The sequence below is a fragment of the Protopterus annectens genome, chromosome 2.part1 (assembly GCF_019279795.1).
Source record: "Protopterus annectens isolate FY-2018-M chromosome 2.part1, PAN1.0, whole genome shotgun sequence".
Classification (NCBI taxonomy): Eukaryota; Metazoa; Chordata; order Ceratodontiformes; family Protopteridae; genus Protopterus; species Protopterus annectens.
This window is the reverse complement of record NC_056729.1, coordinates 344,194,995-344,204,994: the sequence shown is the minus strand read 5'-3', so window position 1 is coordinate 344,204,994 and position 10,000 is coordinate 344,194,995. Positions and strand designations below refer to the sequence as shown.

The 10,000-nt window shown below is 44.1% G+C and overlaps 1 protein-coding gene across 3 annotated transcripts in view; it reads right to left on the bottom strand.

The window, feature by feature from the left end:
- CCDC149 (coiled-coil domain containing 149) overlaps positions 1-10,000 on the bottom strand; it is a 1,547,151-nt gene that overhangs the window by 295,734 nt on the left and 1,241,417 nt on the right. The window lies entirely within an intron of this gene.

The following is a 10,000-nucleotide window of genomic DNA, read 5'->3' as shown; positions in this document are numbered from 1 at the left end:
AATATCCAGTTTGAGAAGTCTGTAGCTGAGGGTAGATGTACATTTTATTTTTATGTTTGCATGGAGGCAAGCTGACTGGCTTCAGGCTAAAAATTAATGTTTTCTGCAGGCATAAAAGCTGTTTTTCACATCTGGGAGGGGAATAAAGATAGAACAGACAGCAATTATTTTAAGTAGGAACACAGGCTGTAACATGTCTTGGCATGAATAACCTTCATTTTAGGTTAGTGCCTGTGTGTGTAGCTGTTGATTTGGGACAATTATTCCTATCAGGAGTGTTAAGCTTCATTATTCGAAGATGTACATATTTGTGTGTGTTCTAAGTTACAGGTCATGAGGGTGCTGGATTTTTGTTTGAGGGTTTTCGTTAAAACAAAAAGTCTTGTAAAATGTGACATTGGTTCAAATGCAGATGACAATAAACAACTGTATAAAAGATCACTCTGCCAAACATTAGTGGGTGCATGCAACACAAAAGCTGGAAATAGACATTTAAAAAAGCTGTAGTATAATAGGTGGGAATAATAACTTCTTATCATAATGGCTACACTAAACATTTTTTGGAACATGAATGGCCTCACAGGTATAGACAAAAAGGAAAAAGTATTGAATTATATTAAGAAATGCAGCATGCAAATAGCAATGCTACAGGAGACACTCTTGGAAAGACATGAGCATTTGAACTTGATAAAGAAAGGATTTCAAGAAAGATAATCAGCAGAGTATCAGGGACAAAGGAAAGGGGGAGTACATATACCAACTGGTTGAGGAGCTCCAATAGTGATAGAAGAGGGGAAAATATAATGGTAGAATTGTGGTAGCACGGGGCTACATCTGACATTAATAGAACAATGATGATCCAGAGGGTAGGACAGCATAAGAAAATACCACTGCTGTTGGTGGGTCTTGATCCAGAAAAAGCATTCAATGATGTAAGCTGTGATTTTATAAGGAGGACAATGGAAGCATTTGCGTTCCCTGATGCAATAAGATTACTTAGGAAAATATAGAAGAGATCAAAGGCAAAAATTAAAATGGAATGGTTCCCTTCTGACAAGACATATCTGAACAGAGGAACCAAGCAGGGTTGTCCTCTTTCCACATATTTAGAGCCACTGGCAGAGGAAATAGGGGACTCAGAAATTCAAGGATATAACAAGTATGGTAATCAATAAAAAGTTGCTTCATTTGCAGACAACATTTTGTATCTGTTAAAACCAGAAAAGGCTATCTCAGTGTTGTGGAACATCTTGAGATAGTTTCAAGTCTTTTTTTCTCTTGTCTGGCAGTTGGAACTGGATTAAAAAGCTGTTTCCTGTATTCCATAGGTGCAAGGTTCAATTCCCTCAACCCCCATTGCCTGAGTGACTCTGTGAGTCACTTAACCAGATACAGCTCCTGGGCTGAGTGTGAAAAAAGTCTATGGAAATCACTGCTCTACCCTGGAAAACAAATACAAATAAATAAATAGTTTTGGGATGTGACATTAATGAAGATAAAACAAAGGCTATAGCTGTAAACTATGCACCCACAAACAAATTGGTACAACAATACCCATATTTAAGGGGACATGATAAAATTAAATATTTAGGAGTATGGATTAAAAAAAGATTCTGTTATGATAGCTTAGGATATGTGGGAATAGACTAAACAAAAGACAATACAACAACTGAGAAACTGGATGCTCTTATTTATGGAAATGGATAGCAAAATACAAGCAGTGAAAATGTTTTTGTCCCTTTAGTTTTATATAGAGGTCAGGCATATTTTTATCAGCCAGACAAGAAGTTGTGGACAGTAATTAATAGGGCAAGGGTCAAGTGGGATAAACTGATCCTTCCAATACAAAGTGGATTTGGATTATCTGATTTGAAGAGATATTTTAGGGCTACACAGTTAATACTCATATGCATAACACAAGCAGAAAGCAATAATTCAAAGGAGAAAAGGATGATGATGATGATGAAGTAGGCAAGGGGGATTCAAGAAATAATGACAAAGTGGGATTTTGGATGCGGATCCTTAAAGAGAATAACAGACACACAGAATATTATATTCATAAGGCAGCAGAAAGTATTCTAAGAACTAAGCCAAAATGAGAATGGAGAAAGGTGATTTTGCAGATAGGGATAACTGCAATTAGTGGTAGCTAGAATAGGCAAGCGGGGTCTGGAATTTACTGGAAAAAAGTTGGCAAAGGAAACAAGGTATTGGGAACAAATATCTAGAGAGCGAAAGGTAACAGAATGGGAAGAAGCAAAGAAGACATTTGGACTGCAGCCTAGAGACTACCTTCCTTATCAGGGATTGATATTGAAGTACAGGCAAATACAAATGGATAGGATAATCTTAAGTGCTAAACCTGCTCTGATATACTTTATAATTGAATCTAGGACAGAAGCTGCTGTGAAAAAAGGGATAATTAGTATGGTATATAAATACTCCATAATAACTATAAGAATTAGAGGAGGTTAAAAAAATGGGAAGAGAATGGATAATGAATTCTAAGGAAACAATATGAGGACATATGTATGGCTCTCAAATATACAAAAAAAGTCTAGAAGAGTTAAGATTTTTGCTTGGAAGTGTTTGCGTAAGTATTTTGATACCCCAAGCAGACTCTACAGAATTTTTCCGCAGCTATATGGCAAACATTGGAGGTGTGATGGGGAAGAAATAAGTCATTGGGAACATATGTTTTGGGACTGTAATAAGTTCACAGACTTTAATTAAAAAATCCCTACAGAGTACTCAGTCAGAAATATTGGGTGAACAAATGGGTGTAACTGAAGAAATTACCTTTTGAGCTGAGATACAGTATCTGAATATGGTAAGTCCTTGTTAAGTTTAATTCTGGTGGCTGCCAAAAAAGCAATTACTAGAAATGGAAATTGAAGTCTAAACCAACTGTTGGAAGTATGAAATACTATAGCAGAGATTAAAGAACTAGAACTGGGATATTCAGAAAAGGGTAGAAGCAAAGCACATACAAAAAAAATGAAAAAAGTGGGAACAAAAAATACAGAATAATATTTTAGCGGAGGAGGTAGAGTGAGGGTTAAGGGAAGGCAGGAATTTATCAATTTATGTAATGGTGAATTGATGATAAATGTACACAATAATATATGTGATGTATAATGATAGCTACTGAGAATATGATAATATGTTTTTTTTATTTTATATAAAAAAGAAGTTATGTTTTACCATAACATTCTATCTGAGTTGTTGATCTTCTTCCAGTCATCACTGATGGGTTCGGTTCCGAGCCCTCGGGACCGAGTTGGCCTTATACCAAGCTTGTGTGCACCAAAAACTCTCCAGCTACACTGCTACCCACAATGCCCTTTACTCAGTTACCTCAGATTGAGTTTGCATGCAACATATAGAAGAAGAAATAAGTCAGAGGCCATCTCTGAGCAGAAACCCTAAGACACCACAAAGACCCAGAAGATCCGCCAGGAACCTTTGGAGGGGGTCGGTGGAAAGTTGTGATGACTGGAAGATCAACAACTCAGATGGAACGTTATGGTAAGACATAACTTCTTTATCTGAAGTTGCTAATCTTCTTCCTATTCATCACTGATGGGACCGAGTCCCCAGCTACTTGGAGAATCTGGGTGGCTCTTATGGAAGAACATTCCTGAGAACCACTGAACCAAAGGCCGCTCTTCCCCTGGAGATCAGATCAAATTTGTAATGTTTTATAAAGGTGTGGGGCTTAGCCCAAATGGCAGCTGCACAAATGTCATCCATGGAAGCCCTAGAGTGGAAGGCAACAGATGCTGCAACAGCCCTAGTTGAGTGAGCTTTGATTTGGCCAGACGTAGATCCCTCTGTAAGTGAATATGTGAAGGCAATGCAATCCCTGAGCCATTTAGATAAAGTAACTTTCGATACTGCGCCTCCCATTCTAGGACCCACAAAGGGGATGAAAAGCTGGTCCGACTTGCGAAAGGATTTAATTCTGTCCAGATAGAAACGTAATTGTCTTTGAACATCCAAGGAATGTAGGCAGTATTCTCACTTGTTAGAGTAATTTGGGAAGAACACAGGGAGCTCAATGGACTGGTTAATCAAAAAGTCAGAAACCACTTTGGGGAGAAAGGATGGGTTAGTACAATAAAGTGTCCTTATGAAAGATAAGATAAGGGCTCTTGATACATAATGCTTGTAATTCAGAAATTCGACTGGCTGATGACAAATCCACCAGAAATAAGAATTTCCATGACAGGAATATTAGATCACATGTCGCAGCTGGCTCAAAAGGGGGCAGATAAAGAGACTGCAGAACCCAGGACAGATTCCATGCCTCCACCGGCTGCCTGATGGGAGGCCTGCTGTGGAAAATACCCTTGAGGAAAGTCTTGCGAAGGTGAGAGGAAATAAGCGGGACTCCATCTGACCCGTTATGGAAATTGGAAACAGCTGCTAGATGGACTCAAATGGTGGAAGCTGAGGCCCCATTGTCGAACAGTTCAGCCAGGTAATGAAGAATAGTTGCTACGGGGGCTGAGAACGGGTCTAGCTTCTGATTATGTGACTAAATAGACAATCTTTTCCATTGTCCCTGTAAAGTTTCCTGGTGGATGGTTTATGAGAGGCCAAGATAATATCACATACGGGTGAAGAGAAGGTTTCCTGCCTGGCAACAAACGGAAGTGGAGAAACCAAGCTGTCAGCTTGAGAGTGGTCAGATTCGGGGGAGTCAGCCCTTGTGAGTGAGATAAGAGGTCCTGACGAGTGTCTAGGATCCAAGGAGGCTGTAACAGATGAGGTCAAAGGAAGGGAAACCACACATGATGAGGCCAGAATGGGGCAATGAGGATCACTTTGCTTCTCAACCGAATAGCTTTCCTTAGAACAAGGGGGATCAGAGGAATCGGAGGATAAGCATAAAGGAGACCTGTGGGCCAATCGTGAATCAAAGGGTCTCTTGGTGACTTCATGAGAGGGGGAAAGAGGGCAAAGTAGCTGTTGCATTTTGTGCTTGAGGGGGAGGCGAAAAGGTTGCAGCATGGCTAGCCTCAACGGCTGAACATTTCCACTGCCACACTTGGGTTAAGAGACCACTCGTGAGGATGGAGACTGCATCTGTTCAGCCTGTCCACAATCACGTTGGAGCTCTCCGGGATATGCACTGCGATCAGAAAGTGGTTGGAAGCTATCGCCCACTGCCAGATTCTCATGACTTCGCGACACAGGGGGTAGGATTTGGTCCCTCCCTGTTTATGTACCAGACAATGGACATGTTGTCCGACTGGACAGCAATCATTCCGGATGGAAGGAGCGGATGAAAAGCTTGAAACGCCAATAGCACTGCTCTGAACTCCAGGACAATGATATGCAAGTTGACCTCTACATCGGACCACGTGCCTTGGACTGACTTTCCCTGCAAGTGACCCCCCCCACCCCATCAGGGAAGCATCCGTGGTCACCGTGGCGCTGGGCTGGGGAGCCTGGAAGGGGCGACACCAAAGATTTTTGTCTGTACTCATCCACCAGATGAGATCTTGTTTGTAAGTGTTGGTGATGAGAATCTGTGAGCTCAGGGGGTGAAGACCGGGTATCCACTGGGCCTGAAGGAGCCATTGTAGTAATCTCATGTGTAGTCTGGCTAAGGGAACAATAGAGATGGCTGCAGCCATAGACCCCAAGGCTTGGAGAACTTCCCTTGCAGACACCTTTCTTCGACAGAGTATCACTTGAACCTGTGCCCTTATTCTCTGAAGCCTATAAAGAGGAAGTGAGATCAGGCTTGACTAAATGTTGAATATTACCCCTATGAATTCCAATTGTTGTGAGGGTTGAAGGTTGGATTTCTCCCAATGTATGGTGATGCCCAGTGACTCCGCTAGAACCAGGGTGTAGCACAGGGCCCTGACCAGTAGACACTTGGTGGGGCAGAGAGGAGCCAATCGTCTAGGTACGGAAACACCTGGAATCCCTGAAGTCTCAGATGAGCTGTTACCACTGCAAGGCATTTCATGAACACTCTGGGGGCTGCTGAGAGACCGAAAGGCAGGGCTCTGAATTGGTAGTGATTGGCTCCCAACCGGAAGGGAAGGAGGATCCTGGAGCGCTTGTCCATCTTGATATGGTAATATGCATCCCGGAGATCTAATGAGCATATCCACACACCCTCCTGCAGAAAGGGAAGGATGGTTTGAATCATGACCATGCGGAATTTGGTCTGAACTACTGATTTGTTTAGTTGGCTGAGATCCAGAATGGGCCTCCAGTCCCCTGTTTTCTTTGGCACCAAAAAGAATCTTGAGTAGAACCATGATCCGCACTGATCTGGGGGGACCTGTTGGATGGCTCATTTTTGACATAGCTTTCATATTTCGGAAGCTGCCTCCTCCCTTTGACTGGGTGGAACATCGGGAAGGGATTTCGGTGGTCTTGGATAAAATATTAGGGGAATATGGTAGCCTCTGGTAATGATTCTCTGCACTCACTGATCATTTGCAACAGAGAGCCAGGCAGCTTGCTGCAGAGAAAAACGCGTCCAGACTGCTTCCAGAGGAAAGCAATCGAGCAACGCTTCGGGAGCGCTGATACAGTCTACCTGAGAAGGAATCTCTGGAGCCCTTGTTCCAGGGACCCCCTCTGCCGCGAAAGGGGCATCTTCCATTACTGGAACCCCCTCTCGGCCTATGGAGGAGTCCTCACCACGTGCGTCACAGAAAGGACCTTGAGACTTCTTGTGCCACATCTTCCCGATCCTCTGATTCCCGGAGAAGGAACGCTAAGGTTTGGAAAAGAGTAGGCCAATGGCAGACAAGGTCTTCCCATCTTGCTCACACCTGGCTAATGTATGCTTGACTTCAGCACCAAACAGAGCTGATCGTTCGATAGGGGCATTTAAAAAGTAAGACTTGAAGGAGTCCGCGAGGTCACAAATGCGCATCCAGGCATGGTGTCTCATGACTACGCCTGCACCCACAGCTCTAGCTGCTCCTTCGGTTGTGTGTGACAGCAACCTCATGAATGAATTGGATATTGACTCTAGGGTGGCAAGTTGGGAAGCAACTTTATCTCGTGCTCCATCCGATACTTGGCAGTGAGAGTTCCAGAGAGTTCAGAGATAAGATCTCTCTGGAGCCTCGTAAAATGTGCCAAAAAGTTTAGAGACCTAACTGCAAAGGTCGCGGACACAAAAACTCGCTTCCCTAACCTGTCCACTGCCCGGGACTCTCTGTTGGGTGGGTGAACAGCAGGACTCTCTTCTGCAAGGTCCGTTTTCGTGGCTGCCACCGCCACCACCATAGCATCTACTGGCAAACCCCTAGACCAATGGTGTTGATCCTCTGGAGGGGAAAGTACCTTGTCTGATCTCCTAGGGATGGCCTCAACAGAGTCCGGGTTCTTCCATGCCCGCTGCACGATGAGCTTAACCAACTTATTGGTGGGGGGGGGTCTCCCAAGAAGCAGGGGGCTGAGAGAGAAAGGCCTGCAGGAATACGGATTCCTCCGAGGAAGGATTGGAGGGCTTCCAGTCACCCCTGTTTCAAGATTTCCATGATGTCTCTGAAGGGGACATTGTCAGGGGGTGACCGTGGGGATCCTTCCCAATCATCGTAATCCATTTCTTCTGTGAGGGACTCCTCTGGGGAATCCATGTGTTTCCTCTTACATGCCCATTTCCGAGGGGGTTCTTCGGTGGAAGCATCCGAAGAAGACTCAGAAAGGGAAATACCCTGGACAGAGGTTTCCTGGGCCTTGTGCTCTCGGAGTCCTGGGGGGGTGGCCTTTGACAGCTGCAGTTCAGAAGGAACTGGGGGGATAACTGACATAGGAGGACTGCTAGAAGCAAACACCCTCTCCATCACCCGGAAAGCGGGCCCGCATGAAGAGGAGTGGGAGCCCGGAACCGAAGAAGACAAAATCGGAACCGGGGTCACACTCTGCTCCACAAGGTCTGCCCCCGGGGACGGAGCCTCAAGCAAACTCAGAGCGGTAGTCACCCTTGGATCCAAAGTCAGGACAGACAACACAGTCAGAGCCGATACCGGTACCGGAGGTTCCACCCCCAAGCATGCGATTGAGGGAGGGTGGGTTCCGACAGAACCAAAACCCAAAGGGGCCTCGGGGCTTCAGACACTATTGTTGTCGGCACCGAGGAAGGGGGTCCTCTAGAAAATGTTGGATATATGAGCCTTGGAACCGAGGGATCCAAGGGAGGAGAGTATGTAGGGGTCCGCTGGAGTAATAGACCCAAAGCCTGGAGTGGGATAGGTTCTAGGCAAATTTGAAATTCCCCTGGCGGTCAGCAGCTGGTCAAAAAGGTGCATCACATTCAATTCTAAAAGGCTCCTGGTGGATCTTACTGATGTCAGTCCAAAAGAAAGATCCAGCACAACTTGGTAGAGAGACAGTATTTTAATCCATAAACTGGCAAAAAAAAAAAACATTACAAAATGGAGAGAAGTATCTCAAATTGATTGGCTGGTCATAATTGTTCATTAAGCACAGGTGGAAACAAGCCACCTAGCCTAATTAACCATCTTTTTTGTTTCTGCTTCAGTATAGTATGCAAGCCAAACTTATTTTCTTTATCCCCCTGTATAATGTCAATAACTGTAAACCTAAAGGTTGCAGTGGGACGTATTAAAACATGTTTATAAAGAGCACTGCTCATTCTTTTATGTTTGATGTCACTCAATGTTCCCCAATACAATATTTAACTGGTCTGGATGTCTGTCCAACATAAACTGCCTGACACGAGCAAGTTGCTAGATAAACTACCCAGTCACTAGAACCATTGGCAAAGAATCTAATATCATAAACCCTGCCAGTATTTCGACTGATAAATTGTTTGGTTTTATACATTCTGGCACAATGAACACAATGTCCACATGGAAAACATCCATGGCATAAAGTTGGTTTTCTGAAAATGAAAAGGTTCATCAACTGAAACATTATCATGCTGTCCAAAAAATCATTTTAAATTCAGTGTACGACAAAATGCACTAATGTCAGCAGCAAAAACATCTTCAGTCACAAAAAATGCAGGGAGAAAATTAAGACCTTTATTCAACAAATCCAATTCAGTACGTGAGAGAGAATAGGAAGAAATATTCAAAACATTCTGACATTCAGATAAACAAAACATTCTGACATTGATTTATTTGTTGCTCATCAATTGTAGTAATGTCTCTGCATTTGGAATGTCCACGATGTTACCAATGCCCCTGAGGGGGAATCAGGCCGGTCCAAAAAGGGACTTGCAGGCTTGTCCAGCAAATAGGTCCACAGACGAGTATTGGGTCCATGGTGTATCACAGAACGGCACCAATGATTCCAATTTAGAAACCAGCAACAACAGTATGGTTGGAGCAAAGAACAGGCTCGGAGCTGAAGTCACAACAGGGGTGGATGTTAAAAATGGTTCCGAAGTTGTTGTCAGAACCAACATCGGAGCGGAGGTGGGCGACGTCAGTACCGAGACAGAGACAGACAAACTGATCGGAACCGAGGTAGTAGATGGCACCGTAGTCGTTGGTGCTGGGGCAGGCGCCGACGAGGCGACCTTGGTAAGCTTCCCTGGAGCCGAACTCGGAACCGATGTAGTCAGAACTGAGGAGGCAGTATGGTGCTTTGAGGAAAAATTTGGACCTTGTGCTTATGGCTTTTACCTCTGTCACCAGCCGCTTCAGAGGGGTCTGAGCGAGGACGTTTCTTGTCCACAGAAGGAGGGGATGAGACCTCCGTCGCAGAAATAGCCTCCGAAAAAGGCGATGCAAGCAGGCCCTTCAAAATCAGTTTATTCCGATGTTCATTCAGTGTCCGCTGACTGAAGCTAGCACAAATATCACACGGGGGTTTCGCTGACAAATACGGAACCCCCAAACAGTACACACACACTTCATGAAGGTCGCTATTCGGTAGTTTACCACTGCAAGAAAAGCAGTGTTTAAACCCCATAGTTCCCTTCTTCTCAGATATAACAGTAAACACTCTCACACAAAAGGAAAAGTGAGGAAAGTGGAGGAAAAGA